The following is an 18,473-nucleotide window of genomic DNA, read 5'->3' on the forward strand; positions in this document are numbered from 1 at the left end:
CCTGTATGGAGAGGTGCCAAACAATCTGACCAGGGCAGGTGAGCACCTGCAACCCCGTGCTGAAATCCCCACCATGAACCTGCCTGTGGGATGCTCCAATGTTATTTTCATGTGCTCAACAGCGAGGACTATGCCAAAATACTCAAGGTCAAGAGACCAGCATGGTTCGAGGCAATCTGCACCTCTTAAAACAGTGACAAATATGTTATTTAATTTTAATGAGCTTTTTTGCATCTCCAATCTAATTACAGCATTATCAAGCACTGCTCTGAACTGCAGGTGGCTGCTCATTACTTGGGGTAAGGCTGTCACAAGCATTTTTCATGAATACTAAAAACTACCTCGTTTCACCACCCGCTCTGAAATATCCCCAGCTGATTGCTCCACTTCTGAATGTGGGGTTTGGTGTGGTAAAGAGAGAGCAGCACCCACAAGCACAGCTTTATGTGCCTGCCCAGCTCTTCTGGCCAAAACCCTCAGGGGAAACACCACATCCACCAAAAGCAAGTGAGTTTTGGTGTGCAAAATACTCATGCCAGAAGCGTCCCCCAAAAGCAAACATCTCCCTGTTCTGCACACAGCAGTGAGGACACCCTGTGACAGGGCACTGAGGAAAACCCCTGATTTCCAGATGGCTTTCTATTTTTTGCTTTCAACTAAGTGGGGTTTTTAAATCATTATTAAAAACAAGGAAAATTCCAATGTCAAAAGTATTTTGGCAAGATCAAAATTCTTCCGTTTTCCTCTTATAAGCTTTGCAAAAAATCAGATTTTTCTGTTCCTTTTTGGCCAATTCCTTTGACCACCTCTCCTCATGGGCCACTGTCTCCTCCATGCAGCTCAAAGCTGCTGGAGCTCACGTTCAAAAGGCTCAGTAACCAGCAAGAATCAGATATTTTAATCCTCCCCAAATCCCCTTTTCCCTGCATGGTTTGGTGAGCACAGGCAACAAACAAGCGATAACAAAACCCCAACAGCAGCTTTTCCTCTTACAAAGCAGGAAGGCAAGCAGGACACCCCCCTCAACAACCCCCAATCTTCATCCCTCAGGGAGGCAGGAACTGCCCAGCTCACCCTTGGATTGCCTTTTCCCCTCCCAAAAAAAAAAAAAACTGGTCCAGCTTGTGGCAGCCCACAGGTCTGCCTGACCAGGAGCGCTCACTGGCATCCAGGAGGGCACAGGGTGACGGCAGGGGACCGAGGGCTGAGGGGACACCAGGCTCTGCACCACAGGGACACCCCAGGAACGCGAGAGCATCCCAGACAAGCTCCGGGCTCGTCCGAGTTCCCCCAGCAGCCTCACAGGTGCTCACTAACAGGTGGGAGAGGCCAGGGCATCTGGGACTGAGGCAGCTGGGCAGCAGCACCTGGGCCACCTCCCACACGCCAAATATGCACCTGTGCATGTGTGCATGCAGGTGTGTGTGTATGCATGTGTCTGTGTATGCATGTGTGCATGCAGGTGTGTGTGTGTGTATGCATGTGTCTATCTGTGTATGCACGTGTGCATGTGTGCATGCAGGTGTGTGTGTGTGTATGCATGTGTCTGTGTATGCACCTGTGCATGTGTGCATGCAGGTGTGTGTGTGTATGCATGTGTCTGTGTATGCACGTGTGCATGCAGGTGTGTGTATGCATGTGTCTATCTGTGTATGCATGTGTCTGAGTGTATGCGTTTATCTGTGCATGCACGTGTGTATCTATGTTCTGGCATGTATCTCTGTGCCTGCATGTCCATGTAACTGCACACACTCACACAGAGCAGAGCTGCCCAGAGCATCGCCGCTCCGTGTTACACCGGCACACGCTGGCGGAGCCGCGGTTCGTTCCCGGCGCCGCTGCGGCAGTCCCGGCGTGTCCCCCTGACCTTGCTGCAAACCGCAGCGGCCTTTGGCACGCGGGATCGCAGCCCGGCTGTGGGAACGGACGTGCCCGCACGCTGGGCCGGGGGATGCCATCGGGGACCCCCCTTCGCAGGGACCGGCGAGGCAGGGACGCTGGCCGGCGCGCCGGGGAATTCAGCACTGGGCTGGGAGAGCGCGTTCCCTGGCGGAGCGGGAGCTGCGGGAGGGACAGGGATGGGGCAGGGTGAGCGAGGGTGTGGAGAGACCCGCGTTTGCTCAGCCAGGCCCCGCAGGAGCACCCGGCCCTTTCCTCCGGGCCCCTCTCCAGATAAGCACGCTGCCTTTAGTTAAAGTGTGTGCCAGCTGCAGCCCCGCGACCGGAGCAAGCAGAGATGTGGCGTTGAATGATAATTAAATACATTCGCATCATCTGTCATTTTTTACTGCAGGTGCCGGTGTAATAAATCCGAGCTTGACTCTTCTGTCAGCTGGCAGCGAACATGTTTTAACACCAAATCCCGGGGGAAGAATTCAGAATGGCTTGGCCTTGCACAGGGAGGAGCCGCCTGTAACAACGCCAAGTGGGTAACGCATACTTGATTGCTTTCATAGTATTTTTATTATTTTGGTGACACGTGCCTGATGTAGCGTTTCAACCCCACTCCCACAGGGAAGGCAAACATTTCCACCACCGTCTTCCTGCCACACCCCAACCCTCCACCCACAGCCGCGGCTCTGCTCGCCTCAGCCCTTAGCACTGTCCCAGCATCTTGATGTGCCTGTGACCTGTTTAGGGTTATTAGGATTTTGGTCAAAGAGAAAAAAAAGTCAAAAGAAAAAGGCAAACAGAAAAAAAAAGTGTATTAATTTAATTAGAACAACGACAACTCAGAAAATTAAACATTTAAGTTACTATGTTGTAAAACCTAACTCATCCCTCTGGTGCAGTTTCCCCATGGATCTATGTAAACTTCTCCACAGTCATCCTGTGCAGAACAGTGAATCCTTCACTGCAGGTATTGCTGGGACACCCCTTATGACACTATTTTCCACAGACATCCACACACCTGTGATGCAGCACCAGCCTCTTCAGTGTACTGACGCTGCAATAATGAACTGTTTCAGTTTGAAGTCGATTCATTATTTTACCAATAGTTTTCTTCTCCTTGCCTTCCGCACACGGCCCAGTTGATGCACAGATCAGGTACAAATCCAGGTGCCGCAGGATGCTCGTGTGTCCAAGCTGGCCCCTGTCCCACAAAGGATAGCCAGGCCTGGCTACAGGAACCAGTCCCTGCAAACCCAGGTGGAAAAGCGTGGAGTGCAAAAGGAGAAGCCAAAACCCAAATGAGAACAATCCTCCTGATTCTCACTATGGAGCACCGGTGCTGCGGTGTGCCATGGCTGGGGCTTGCCAACTGCACCCGCTATTTATAACCCTGGCACTTACACAATTACAGCTCTACAACTCACAATACAGGCCTGGAAATCAGAACACTTTATTTACCCAGCCAAAGCTTTATCGGTGCAGTTGGCTTTCCAGTGAGGGAAGTTGTGTTTATGAAGCACTTCCTTGTAGATGCCTGTCTGCCTTCAGCTGCCCTGAACAGCATCTCCCTTCTGGCAGCACAGGCTGGTGGGAAACACAGAGGTAAATCTTTTGGCAGCACTCTCCATCTTCCAGGACTTGCTGCACTTTTAACCTAATAAAGTCCTGATTCTAATTTGAGGCAGAAAATGCAACTGAAGGGGCAAACAGCTGTGGGTCCTGCCCCAAAGTGGGCACAGGTGCCTGCAATTCCCCCTAGGTGGTTTCTATCCACACTTACTGAGTGCTCCACTCCTTGTTCAGTTTTGACTTTGTCATAGTACTTTGCCAGCTGTATGTGTGTCTTGGAGCCACACATCTTTTTTAATGAATTACATTAAATTAAATCATAAATAAGCTGAGTGGCTTCAGAAGAGCAGAACCCCCCTTTTGTATGCAGAACAAAACCCGGTGCTGCCTGCTTTGCGGTTTCCTTGGCAAGCACACGGCTCTGCTCAGCTCTCCCCTGCTGGAGCAGAAACAGCCCTCTAACATCATCAGAACACAGGGACAATTCTGAATTCAGGGGCAGGAATCACTGACACTGAACTGATAGCATGGTTACAGACCCCTTCCCAACCACAGACTGTCCCAAGACGAGGTCCTTGTCACTCTCCCCAGCATATTCCTAAACCCATAATCCCCAAATCCAGGATCCACCAGTGCCAAAAATTCCTGGTGTGGGTTTGCAATTCCTCCCACCAGCACTACTGCCTGCAGCATCACCCCATGCTTTAAACAAAAGCATGGTTTTCCTTTCATTAAAAACATTCCCACGGATTAAAGATTTGGAGGGCACGGCAAAGCAAGTTAAACATTTACTTTCTATTAAAACATCTAAATGAGAAGATTAAAACCTGTTTTACATTTAACAGGCAAAGTCAAATCAGCACAGGAGCAGCTTAGTGCGTACTTAGAGCCAAGGCATTCTGATGTGCAGAGGTAATCAATTTACAGAGGGAGGGATTTCCTAAAACTACTCAGAAAGGGGTAAAAAAACCAGCACGCATACATTTGAACAAATCTTTCCCTTCTGTCCCCATGGCCGCCTCCCAGAGCTGTTTTGCTGCAGCTCCAATCAGCTCGCTCTCACTGACAGCTCTTGCCCCAGATTCCCCCATAAAATATTTTCACAGCTGATTAGTCTATTTAGCACGTTGCACGCTTAAGCTCTTTTGTTTATTTTTCATTTGAGATGGCAGGAAGAGACAATCCAGTGGAATGCAGAAGGGGGTTATTGACTGTGCTTAATGGCAACTGTTTGCAGGAGTAGCAGTTAGAGGTCACAGAGGTGACGCAGACACAGCTGACTGCTGCAGGAATTTCTGCTCTAATTTTCTAACATCCAAACAGACTCTGCCTGGTAACAGAAACCACTGAACTACAGCTGGTTTCTGCCAAGGCAGAATTCCCAGGGGAAGCTGAAAGTCTCCCTTTACAGGGCCAAAATCCAAGTCTATTTGTATTTGCCTGCAGCTGATCTAACAGCATTCGGATACGAGACCAGCTCTGTCCTGCCACGCTGAGGCAAAGCCCCCACTGCTGCCAGGCACCTCTTCCACAGCGTGTATTAGCCAAACTTTGGGATCACCCATCCCACCAAAAGGGTTTTTTGGAGATGCCATTTCAGATGAGTGCCAAACCCACAGAGTAACACAAAGCACCAGCACTGCTGGACACGATCCTCCATCCAAAGACCTGAGATCCAAACCCAGGTACTGAACCAGAACATCTGTGATGCCTCCATGGCCAGCAGGGAACCCCACAGGGATTTGCACACAGATCTCAGTCCCAGGTTTCCAAGTGAGGTGCTCTGATGCAATGAGTAGCTGATTTTATACCCCCTCTTTACAACAGCTCCATCAGTTGATCCTGCTGCCATTAAAAGGAAGGGATCAGAGCTCCCACACTCCCATGTAACAGAATTAGACTGAATCCCCCCTCATGTCCTAGAGGCCATCCCAAAGTCTCTTCTTCAGTTATATAATCGTCAGTTTCAAAAATTTATTTAAAAAGTGAAAAGCAGCAGAAGGAAGTGAGGGGCAGAGCGGATGTGTGCAGCCCCTGGGGTGGAGGGTTGTTTACTTTTAAATGATCACACAATTTCAGGGTGAAGCAGCACACAGCTAAAGGGAGAATCACGTGAACGTGCTGCTTAACTGGCCTTGTCAGACAAGTTTTTTGGCATGAGCATGTATTATGCAAAAGGAATAATCCCTTTAACTAAAATATTTGAAAGAGGGTTGCACAGCCAGGAACCAAAGGGAGGTTTTGCCATTATTTCTCATCTGATCACGCTGAATAAAATGGTCCAACTTACAAAGTATTTTAGGACAGAACTTGGATACTGTCTCTACTTGCAAGCAAATGCATTTTGCCACTTGTGCAGACCAAACATACTACATGCAGACAGGAAAGTAGCTGGGTGGCTCCAAGGCTCCAAGGAGAGAAGCCATACGACCCGTTGCCCACAGGTAATGCTCACAGGGGAACGGTCCCATCACCAGCCACGAGCAGGAGGCAGGGGAACAGCCCTGGGACGCTTTGCAGCTACCAAGCCCTCGACTCTGCAGCAGCCGAGTGTCAGTGCTGCCGCTGCCTTTGCTCACGCTCCCACGCCGGAGCCCACGGGCACGGCAGCGCGGTGCTGCGAGCTTCAACAGCGGCCTCCCCCCGCGCCCCTCCCGGGGACGGCCGAGGCGCTGCCCCTGCCAGAGCCACGGCCTTGGCTGCCCTACAATCGCCGTCTCCTCCAAGCCCTGATCTTCCCTGCAAACCTGCACATTCAGTGCCTTCGCAGCACCCTCCTGTGGGGATTCCACGTCCGTACAGACACGGGGGCAGCTGGAAACGGGCCGCGATGGAAACTCTCCTCTTCCTCCTCCTCCGGCGAGGCGCGGGGACAAGGCAGCTCGGCCCGCGGCTCCGAGGCGCCAGGCCGTGCCGCCGGCAGGCGCCACGTCCCGGTAGCGAGCGAGGCCGGGTGAGGAGGCCAAAAGCACCCGGGCCGCTGGCACGGCCCGGACAGGCCCGGCAGCCGTGGGGGCTGCGGCCAGCGGCGCTCCCGGCGCTGCTGCGCTGCTCAGCTCGGCGTGCAACCAGCCAGCGTTGTTTATCTATAGCCTACGGACTCACAAAGCCGAACAGTGACAGGTAATTACAAAAAGTAGTAAAAATTAATAAATTTCTTTGCAGCAACCTCTGACATATAGAAAGTGCTCCTCGACTCCTTCCCTGGGGTGTGCAATTGCCCCCCCACGGAGTGTATCACTGCTTAAAAACCTGCTCTCAAAACCAGGAAAACCTTCATTTAGCAGCACCTCGTTTGGAACCACTTTTGCATTAACACTTTTGTTTTCATGGTGATGCTGCATTTTCATTCAGCTACTTTAAAGCATTTTTGTCACAAGTTGCAGTGATTTTACACCTCAATGAAAACCAGAGTGCTTATTTTTAAGAGAAAGAAGACTTGAGAAAGTTTATAATTATTATGTTACTAAACAATTAAGTTTTTTAAAAAATTTGTGTTTACACTCTTAATGTACAGCATTCAGAGTGGTGCCAAGATACACAAATCCCAGATATTGCAAGAATTCTGCAAAATTAGACTTGGATAAATCTGAAATCTGAATCACTGATTACTCTCCAGGTTACACAGTAATTCAACATCCTTCAGCATGTGACTTGCAGAGAGCACACAAATCAGTTCACTTGTGCAACGGGCAGTAAGAACACGGATATGGCATCATTCATTTTTGAAGCCTTTCACACCAAATTAATTCATCTTAATAGATGGCACTTCTGCAGAAACAAACCAAATTTTTTGCTTCCCAAATGAAGGATTTTCAAACAAGTCTGGCAGATGAGCATTAGGTGAAGCACAGACACACTACTGACACACCTCTCTAGTTCAGATGCTCTAAAGCAAGGCAAGAGCAAATCGTGGGAGAGATGATAATCCCTCATCTACTTTTTCCTCCACCTAACAAGAGAAGTTCTTTCCATACCCTCATTGCCTGGCAATGACCGCTTTCACCTATCAGGAGTGGCACATTGCTCCCATCCCTGGAGCACTCAAGTATCCTGTCATGGAAAAGAACAGGCCATAGAATCAATCAGACAGAAGCTGTCAGAGAAGAGCATCTAATCTGGAAAACTCAGGTGCAAAACTGCAATTAAAAGCCGCCTTCCCATTGACAGAAATCCTTTCCAAACCATCATCCCGGACAGGAACTAAAACCTTCTCTTGAAAGTTAAAAATTCATTGCACTTGTCAAACTCTGAGAAAGGAAGAGCTGCTCAGCTACTTAATTCTGAAGACATAACTGAGTCTTGCTCTTCCAGGGCAAAGAAAGGCTGAGGCTGATGAGAAGGAGGTATGGAGGCTGAAGGCAAAAGCAGAAAATCCATCCAACAGAACCAAGGAAGACAGGGAATAAGATGTGGCAGAACAGAGCAGGCAAAGTTGCAGCAAGATGAACCAAGCACATTATTTTTGTTGTTACTGTGCCATGAGGTCTGTGACCAGGGAAGGCATGGATTGGGTAGGAGAGGAGAATCTCATCATTACCAGATATACAATGTGACTTATTACTACCAACAAAAACTACAGCACCTTCCCAGCGGCAGCAGCAGGATTTTCTGGATGAGAACACTCCATTTCTACCTTGAAGAATATAAATTCTTCCTCCACTACCCAGCCCTGCTCAGGGGATAGTAGAGCTATTCCCAGCTACAAAGAAAATGTGTCCTAAATAAACGGAGAAGAGAAAGGCAAATAAAATGTTTGATAATAAAGTCTTGAAGCTGTAGGCTTTTACAGGAGGGAAATAATTTCCACAGCTGGAAGGACACCTCTCCTGGCATCAAGGTCAGAACTTCTTAAGGAATGGAGGCCACTAGGCAGCACAGACTGGCTCCAACCCAAGTGGTACCTCGGGAGCAGTTCCCTGGCTGCTGCGTTCTGCATATCCCCAAGAGGAAAAGTGAAGCCACAGCATAAACCCTGTCTACCAGATCATACATGGATCCAACTACTGAATCAGTAATTCCTCAGCCCACGGCCCTGTAACACACAAGGGTGGAGGGGAACAAGAAATTAAGAGAGGGACCTGGGTGACAGGGCAGCAGAGCTTCTCACTGGGAACAACATCGTGTGACATGGCATTTCCCAGGCCCCTTGCAAAGAATGGAGAAAAGCAAGTTGTAGTATTTGTTTCATTCGTTCATCACAACAGGAATATCAGCCAGATCTAGACTAGGTCCAAGGGATAATCACTGTAATTAGCACTTCGTTCATATAATTACCAGCAGACCCTGTAACATTTTACAATGGAGGTAATTACCCACATTTTACAGCTCAGGAAACAGATACAGTGCAGGTGAGTAACTTAAAAGAAATCATCAGTGAAACTGTGGCACAGCCAGAGGCTGCAATTATCCTTATTCCCAGCCAAGGCTCTCCCCAATAATCCATGCTGAATTCACTTCTGTCTTGTGGGAAGGAATCCAGAGAAAATAAACACAAACTGGAATTTCCAATGTCTAGAAGAGCTGAAAAGCAGACAAGCCAAACCTGAAGGAGAAATAAAAACACATGTTTATCACTGAGCATTTTCTGAGCTGAATGTGCAGCTAAGAGCAGAGGACAGGCAGAGGACCCTGCTCTAGCAGACACAAAGCCAATGCGGGGTGTCAAGGGCTACAGTTCTACTTCTGAAGCAGAGGAAAAGCAGAAGCACAGGAGAGGGTCAGGGCTGGCTGCCCAATGGCACCAGCTCAACCCCTCAGCCATCAGAGTCCGTAATGCATGTCGAGAAGTTAGAGATTAAAGCAGGAGCAATAATTAAATTATTTAAGGACTTTAAAACCAACATACACCCAGAGCAGCAAGCAGGGTGATAAGCCTAAGAAATTCACCCCCACCCTAAAGAGAACCTCCCTGCAGAATGGCTGCCAAGGATCACAGTCCTGCCCCAACAGCCGGTGCCCGGTGCGAGGCCAGAGCAGCACTCAGGCTCTGCTCTGGAAAGGGGGAATTCCCTTCCCCTCTGAGCACAAGAGCAGTGGGAGCAGCAGGATCCATGCCCAGAACCCACCAGCCCTGAAACACAAGTAAGGTTAGCTGGCACTTAGTCAGTTTATTGCATAGGGTCAGGTGCTGCACGGAAATCTGTGTTTTCTCAGACACAGTCTTGGGCAGGGGATACAGACCTGTCCTGGTACTTTCATCCTGCACCTCTGGATGAGTTTCAGTGTTAATAGAAAATGGTGTCTTTATGCTGACCAATAAATACATCTGATTTTCAAAAGTAGACAGACCAAAGTGAGCAATTTGCTGCTGCCTGTGTTTTATTAAAAAAGCAGCACATGCAGATGACACACACGTGTCTATTAGGTTGAATAAAGCAGATTAGGTTAATCCAACCCCAGCTGCATTACCTGAGCTGCAAGACATGCAACGCTCTGAGTCTTGTATGTGTGCCAAGGATTTCATTTCAACTCTTCAGCCTTCTGTTAAGGTTAATACATAAAAGCCTCCAGCAGCAGAAGATATTGCATAGATTTCAAAATTAAGACTTGTTTCAGGAGTGGATGTTGTCAACATTCTGGCTTTGAGTAACAGAAAAACCTCGTAAGCAGGAACAAATCTCTCAATAGAGTATTCTCTCAATATCTAAATAGACAAATGTTTTGCTTTGCAAACATTTTGCAGCATTTGTGTAGTTCTTTGATTAAGTGTTTGATGAAAACATGTATTTGAGTTACTGCTCAGTGAAAAACAAGCTCAGTAAAGTGAATTAAGTTCCATCATCTCTTGACATCCAAGGGTCAGCTGTTGCTGTTCCTGCTGTATCCTGCAGCACTGCAGCAAAAACTCGGGGACAGATTTTACACTGGGGCAAATAGCAGTGCTGTTGCTGGGTCAACAAAGCAGTTTTTCTTGCCAATATTTACTGTGTTTTTAAGAGGAAATGGGGGAAAATTCCTATTTCTCCCTTCCCAAAGGCTGTAAACCTCCTCCTCCCTCAGCAGTTCTAGCATCCTGGAAGCCCATGCAATAGCTGAACAGGCATAACCCATATTATTTACACCAATTACTGTGAATAACCATCTGCATCTAACACAATACATGGAAATACCACAACAAAGCATGCATCACTCTGTCATCCCACCACCTTGGGAGCTACACCCGGAGAATGCCATGGGTCAGAGTGCTTACCTTATGAAAGAAGGCAGGATGGACATGACAAAACATGAAATGAGACAAAAAAAAAAAGAAACAAGACATTCTAACCATCTTTTAAGCTCTTTTTTTTTTTATTATTGACTCCAATTCCCAACATCAGACATTTTTATTCCATTTCTTCATTTTCCCTGCTATTTGTTCTAGCAGGAGGCAGCCAACAGTCAGCCTCTGCACAGGGAAGGAGATTTCCTTCAGTTTCCAGACATTTAAATAAAGGTTTTTAAGAATTGCTGCCCTGGAAAGTCAAGGCATTCACATCTAACTGCTGCCAGCATAAAATATGTGTTATGAGGAGAAAAAGAGTCTTCAAGGGGTTTTCTTGGGCAAAGTACATATTTTTTCCCACTGAATTTTAAAAACCCTGTTCTGGAGACTGGAGAAATGGCTTAAGATGGTTTCTGGAGGATTCTTCTTCTCAGGATGACAGGTAGCATTAAACCCAAGCCAAAGCCAAATCCCAGCTATCCCAGACAGGCTCGCTGAGGAGCAGCAATCTGTGTACCAGAACTGACAACTCCAGGTCTACAAAAACAATTACAGCTAAAATTTGGAATAGGAGGGGAAAGGAAAATCCACCTGAATGCTTCAAACACTGATGGAGGCTGGGACAGTCCAGCACAACTCATATATAGCCACAGGGTTAAAGAAACTCAGAGAGTAACACACAGGTGCTGGGCAGGGAATTCTGTGAATATTGGATCTGCCACTATTTTTAGCAGGCAATTCTGCCACACAAGGGCAGTTTAAAAACAGGGATCTTGCGGTTAAGCACAGAGATCAGTGCTGGAAATACCTTTTTTAGGCAGGGATGCCAATTCAAACCTGTTTCCTGAATCAGGTTCTGGTGTTGATGGTGCATCCCCACTGTCCAGGTAGAACCTGCTAGGGCTGAATCCCTCAAGACTCACGGAGGACTCAGGGGGAAGGAGACAACTCAGGCTCAGCCCTGGAGGTCAGCAGGACCCCCAGAAAGGGGAGCAGAGCCAAATGCAGTCCAGTTTCCTTGGGGAAAGGGTCAGCAGGAGGGTGTTCAGGTGAACTTCAGGCTCCTCCAGAGGCCAGGCACCAGCAGAGCCCAGTGGCTCTACATGAACAGCTTGCTACAATTTTAATCTGTAGTCCTAATGAATGATATAAAGTTTTATAAGCATCAACAAGGCTCTGAGAAGACCTAAATCCATTTCAGTGCTCATTTAGCAGCTTCATCTGTGTGCAATTAAAACTTCAGCATTAAATGTTAGAGAATAAAATAATGAGACACTTAAAAAGTAATCTGTACTTCAGTAGGCTGTGCTCAGTGGATTTCATATGATCATTTACCAGATAAAAATAGAATCTGGCCAAAATCTGTCTTATCCACTGCTTCCCTTTCAGCAGGAAAATGGAAAGAACCAACTAAGCTTTGGGGGCTTTGCCATCCCACGTACACACAATGCTGCTTCCCTAAGCAGAGCCGTGCCTAAAGCACAGCTCCAAGCATTGATAACTTCCCTTTGGGCTCCAATGATAACAGAAAAATAAATGCAAATTGAGTTTCAAGTGAGATTTTCATTTTGGTCTGAAGCCTAATCTTTTATTAAAACAGCTATCAGTTTGGAGCTGATGGTTAGAAAAAGTTAACTTCAGGACAGGAAAAAAAGTTTAACAGCAAAGAATAGTTCTTATTTGTAAATGTATCTGAAATGCTCCCGAGGTTACTTCAAGCTATAAAAGTTGACTACAGGGGGACTTTGATGGGCCATGGACAGGCCATGAGAATGGGTTTTACTGAACAAAAGAACTGTAGAAAAAATGTGAATTAAAAGCAAAGGTGTACATAAATATCAAAATAGACTGAGTGGGAGAACACAGATCAAAAGAAGTATTATACAGGCAACATACACACAGTTAAACTTAAAAGAACCAAAAACCAATGAAAAATATATATTTTATTAAAAACTGAAATAATGTTTATTCAAGAAAAGGCAACATTGCGCATCCTCATAGAAAAGAAAAAAGACATCTGGGGAGGTCAAAGAATGCTACAGTTTAAAATGATGAAATGTTACAGCTTACACACCAAAATTAAAAATGAAATGAAATTAAAAAAATGAAATGGTTACCAAAGTAATGCAGGTCAAGGAATCAAAGGTGAAGGGTCACACACTATTAAAAAGAAATCCAAAAGGGCGTCTGCATCAAGATCTCTGCAAAACAAAGGAGCTTCAGTGAGTAAAACTAGAACCTTCTATGGAAGCACATCAAAGCTCTTGCACTCCACACCCAGCCCACAGCAGCACACTCAGCTGCTCTCCTGTGCCGGTGGCTACTGCCCCTCCTTCAGCCACTGACCCTCCTGCAGCCACACTGCCCTGGCCACACTGGGCAACTCCTGTTTCCAGCCACTTTGGCTTGTTATTATTAACCTCCCTGCAGACAGGTTCCTTGAAGTTTTCCCATTTCCATGTTGGAGCATTGGTTTCTTGTTTCACAATCTGTTTTCAGCGCTGAGGGTACGAGGCTGCACAGCCCAAGCCTCACCTGCAGGTCCTGCACTGGCACTGACCCTACCTGTGCCGAGGAGGCTCTGCTTATGTCAGAACACTCCTGGCTGTCAACACAACTGTTGGATTGCTGCTTTTCAGAGAAAGCTTGACATGCTTTTTCAACAGTTTTCTTTATTCGCTGTAACTGTGGAAATCTGGTAATTATTGACACACACGCACACTGAACCCCTCACATTGTAACGTATTGCTTTAACACTCCAATAAAAAAGTAATTCAAATGTGGTTTCCAAGACAAAGGCCTCTCCTCCTGGAATTTCAATTACACAGAAGCTATAAAACAACCTTTGGTACCCATTTCCAAGCAAGATGCAGTCAATTATCTATACTAAATTTATGCAGAGAACGTAATATTTACATCAGATAACTTTTGGAGAAAGACAACCACCAAGGGCATTTCCTCCCTCTTCATTCCAGCATCCCTCCCCCTGCCTGGCAAGGCATTAAGTTTTGGGAGACTCTTATCTGGACCAAACCAGCCCTGTGCTTGAAGCCAAGAAACAAACTCCCTGAACAAAACCCTGCCTTTGTAAAGCAAAGAAGCCCCCAGTGTCAGAGAATCACCATGTATAACACTGAGACGTAGCACAAGGATCTAATCTGCCTGGATGTTTATCCAGAAAACATCTCATCTTTCCATGTCATTCCTGCTTCATGCGTGTCACAGTCAGGAACCTGCTGGAGAAAGCAAGGAAGTCCATATTCCCCTTCAGCAACCGTGTCTGGCAAACCCTCTTGCTAAAGGTACTGCTTGTTCACCTTAAAACTCAGTTCCTGCCATTATTTCCAGGATTTATCAATTCCACTTTCTGTGAGCCAAACCAGTAAATCCACGTTTCTGCTGTTCCCTCACTGCTGTGCTAGGCTGCCTCCTCTCACCACAGCTCACGCTGCAGATGCGCCAGACAACCTCGGTATCAAAGAAAGCAGTTTGGGAACCCAGCAACTCTGCAATAACTCAACAGCACAGATACAGACTTGCAGTGACTCATCAGATAATTAAGTCTGAAGGCATCAACATGAGTTGTGTGACCAGGAACTCCCCGGAGTTCAGGAACCTCAGAGGTGCATGACACGGATGAGCCAACAACATTGTGGGGTTCCCTCACAACCTCTCAGGTAACAGAAAGTTTGCAAAGATGAGTTTAGGCAACTCCAGGAACATCTTGGCTCTGGGACAACAATGATGGGACACAAACCCACGGTGAGACACAGGGCTCTCCAGTGCCTGGCCTGGTCCAGGGCTGTGTGCTGCAAACAGCAACCAGCTCCTGCAGTCTGTCAACAACAGGGCACAGACACCAGATACAAAGGAATGAGCACAGAGACTTGGTATTTCTTTCCCCCCATTGCAGTGGATTATGCCCTCTCCTGCTGTCCCTAGGACACTGTTCCCCACTGCCCCTTTCCCCCTTTTCCTTAGGCAGAAGAAAACATTTGTTTTCATTGGCACTAATTTTTCCTTCATATCTAATATTTCCTTCTAATCTAAAGTTTCTGATTTTTCTCTTCCAAATGAAACAGGCACCTTTAGAAGCAGCAAACCTAAGACCAAGATTACAGGATTTCAATCCCTTACAAAATATAATCTCCTTGATTCCTATTCATTTGCCAAGTAAACCAATTCCTGCGTACATGTCAGGCCCTGGCAGAGAGACAGAGTTTCTAAATTGACGCTGTTGTACCATTTTCCTTGCATAACATGGAAGTACACCTTGTGTAACACCAGCGAGTATTTTACTAAGTGCTGGGCAAGCCAGAGACACAGACACACAATGCAGTGGTACCTACCACTACTGCTGGTGTTCCTGCAGATAAACAGGTAAATACTAACTGAATTAATCCACTTTCCTGACTCCCTCATGTTTCAAGAAGAGTTTCCACAACTGGTAATTCCAACTTTTTATTCCCCACACACCAGATTCCACTTTCGCTTTTGATACTACATTTCAGGATAATCATGTACAGTTAACAAGGACGAGCCACAACAGATGACACAGGTTAGGAAAAGCACACGAGGTCCATCAACTGGAGGAAATAATACTCCACCTTATATTCCCACAAGACAGACAAAGGATTTGGAGCCACTTTACAGCCACTGTCCAGGAATCTGGACACACATTTGTTGCTGCTGAACTATGCCATCTACAACACCCACTCTGTGGAGGAACATGGAAGAGTCAAACAGCAAAAAACCCTAATACCACTGACGAATATTCAGAGGTATTTTGACAGATTACTAATGACAGTCAGGCGGTTAAATACCATCAACATTTTATACTTTGTGTACAATAGGCTAAAACTAACTATGAATTTTTTTTTTGTTATTTAGGCCATCATTAAGTGTAAAAAAGTTAATTCATTAATTTAATTTATTCAAAAGAGTTTAACTTGGAATTAAAAAAAAAAAAATAATGAGGGCAGTGAATTACTCCAAACCCTTCATCTGTTTGCTCTGCTTTACAGCAGTCACTCCAGTTCCAGCACCCTGACATACTAACTCCCCAGCATTACAAGATCAGCTCTTTTTCACTGACCCTAACATGAACTAAAGGGAAGGGAAAAAAGCCAGGTTTTCCTAAGAGGAAGATGAGGATCTGTGTCTGAGCATGAACAGCATAGCATGAAGATGTATTACTGCCCTTGCTCAAAATCACCCGGATTGGTAGGTAACCTTCCAATATTGCTCAATCCTCAGCCCGCTCACAGCAGTCACTAGGGCTGTAAACACAACTGAGGAACTGCAAACACAACGCCAGCAACACATTCCTGCTTTGCACATTAAGCAAAGCATAGAATTTCATTAATTTCACAAAATAAACCCACAATTAAGTGCTTCTGTTAGAGAAATTGCCGTCTCATTCACCGATCAGCCTCAAACCCCAACCACACGCGCAGCGGGAGGAGCCGCCCCCACATGCCAGACAGCCCCAGTCAGGTGTACGAACACTTTGCTACTGCTCTCCTCTGCAAACACTGCTTCCCCTGCATTTCACTTGTCAAGCTCTTTCTTCTTCAAAGCAAGTGGGGTTCCTCACACTTCTGCTGGTGGCCAAGAGGAGGGACAGGCTCTGGACGAACAGTACCATCGGCTGGCAGCGCAGGCACCCAGCAGCTCCCTGGTGACAAAGCCAGGTGAGAGAGGTCTCTCCGAGGCACAGGACCTCACAGACCACCACCACCACTGAAACAAAGGGTGAGAATCGACACTGGCACTCTGGATTTTATGGATGCTCTGGCTGCTGCAGCGCTTGGCAAACACTTTGCCCCCAGCAAGGTATCACCTGCCATTCCCAACCCCTTGTTGTAATGTGCCTCCGTCCCAGCTCAGCACCACACAAAGGGCACCCCCAGGTGCCAGAGCAGCGGAGGCAGGAGGAGCTGCTATGTGCGAGCGCACACAAGCTGGTCCACAACCACTTCCTTGCTGCTCCTCCAGCGGGGGATCATCAGGTGGAACAGAACCCAACAGCATTTCTAGTAACAGCATTTGCCATTACCATTGGAGTATTTTATACTGCGATCACGTGGGCAGCAGGCAATTAGTCTAAATTCAATATTCTTATTGCTTTTGAGAAACCCCAGAGCTGACACAGACCACGAGGATGTCCCAGCCCTGGGAGTGCTCCTAAGCAGGCACAGGGCTCTCACAACAGCCACCAGTGGCCTCTGGCTTCGGGAACCCCACGTTCCAGCTGAATACATCTGAATGAATTGATGTAAAGCATTTAAAAAAATATGCCGGACTTCAGAGTCCACAGGGAGCTGTACTGAGCACTGCTCCTTTTCCACAGAGTTTTGTCATCTTGAGGGGACACTGACCTGCACCAACAACCCTTCCCTGCTCCAGTTGGGCTGGTGACAGAAACTGGTCCCATACATTTGCTCAACATCACATATTTGTAACACATTCAGCTACTTCAGTGAACAAGGAATGAACTGGAACACGCAGTGAAGAGTTACAATAAACCGCACTGTCCGGGGCAGCCTTAAACAAAACAAGGAGGGTTTTTTAAGCTTTCTGATGTAAGAGTCGATTCTAAAAGGCACTTAAGAGACATTAAAAGTAAAAAAAAAAAAAAAAAAAAAAAAAAAAAAAAAAAAAAAAAAAAGCTGAAAAAAAGTGCAGTAGCAGTAGCCCTGCTGCCGGGTCTGTAGCAGAGTGGGGCTTTGATGTACAAACGTGTGGCGACAGGAGCCGGGCGGTGACCAGCTGCCGGCCGAGGGGAGCTGGAGGAGCAGGCAGCAAGAACGCATTGCTTTCACTTCCTCCCTGCCAGCATTTCAGAGCATCACAATCAGCCTGAAGGCTCCAGACTCGCTCCCCCTATCAGTCTGGGTCCCTCACGTCCCTCAGGCAATTCTCCAAACCTTCAAGATCTTCTCTGTGCTTTAGAGAAAAGATGGCAAATAACTCGTTGTCAAGTGAAAAGGAGAATGTCACTGTCATGCGAGCAAAGCAAGGACACCAGAGCACATCGAGATGTCAGTGAACACGCGACTCGGGCCCCCAGGCAGCAGAGGCAGAGGGTTTCTTCCTATGCTAAATAATGCTCAAATACAGTTTCATAATTGCGTTATTTGAATACTCTCCCAAGCAGTACCTGAGCCTGGAATCTGCAAAATGTGGATGCTGGCTGACTCTAGAGAGCAGGGCAGTTCTGCCATGCCCCTCCAGACAAGCCTAAGCACATGGAGCAACTGCTGCAGGCTTTTTCTACCATGGAAGTTCTGGGCTTCTCCCAAGAGACTGTAAATAGAGAATCCTGTTGGAACCAAAGCCCAAGATAGCATTTTACATTTCCAATGTTTAACTTTTTCTTCTTTCTCGCACCGTGTCATTAAGTGTTTACAAGGATGATTAATGACTGCGGCTGCCAACTGTTAACGAACGGCATCTCTGTTCAGAGCTGCACTCCAGTGTCTGGCGAGCACTGTGCAGAGACAAGGTTACTCCAACATCCTTGAGCCCCAGCACCCTGGGAAGCTCCTGCTTCCAAGACAGAAGGCAATGGGATGCGTCTCCTGCAGACAAGGTATCTTGCTGTCCAAAGTAGCTAACAGGTAATGAGGCAGCAGCTTCACCACCTCTGTCAGGGAACACGGGAGTTCAGCTGGGGCACCTGGAGAGTGGCTCTGTGCAGCCCTGCTTTGAGAACCCAGCCCCACTCCCATGGAAGGGAGCCAAGATCCAGTGCTTGCAAAATTCTCACTCAAGCTGCACTGCCAGCACACCGAGCCAGAAGCCT

At 47.0% G+C, this 18,473-nt stretch overlaps 1 protein-coding gene and 1 long non-coding RNA gene across 5 annotated transcripts in view; both read right to left on the reverse strand.

Annotated features, from left to right (window-relative positions):
- CAMTA1 (calmodulin binding transcription activator 1) overlaps positions 1-18,473 on the reverse strand; it is a 237,269-nt gene that overhangs the window by 191,675 nt on the left and 27,121 nt on the right. The gene's annotated exons all lie outside the window — the stretch shown is intronic.
- On the reverse strand, positions 2,700-12,869 carry LOC128818216 (uncharacterized). The gene is made up of 2 exons (XR_008440417.1): positions 12,784-12,869; positions 2,700-9,007 (listed from the first exon to the last, which is right to left on the reverse strand). It is a non-coding gene; the product is annotated as an uncharacterized LOC128818216 (long non-coding RNA).

The sequence above is a fragment of the Vidua macroura genome, chromosome 23 (assembly GCF_024509145.1).
Source record: "Vidua macroura isolate BioBank_ID:100142 chromosome 23, ASM2450914v1, whole genome shotgun sequence".
Taxonomy (NCBI): Eukaryota; Metazoa; Chordata; class Aves; order Passeriformes; family Viduidae; genus Vidua; species Vidua macroura.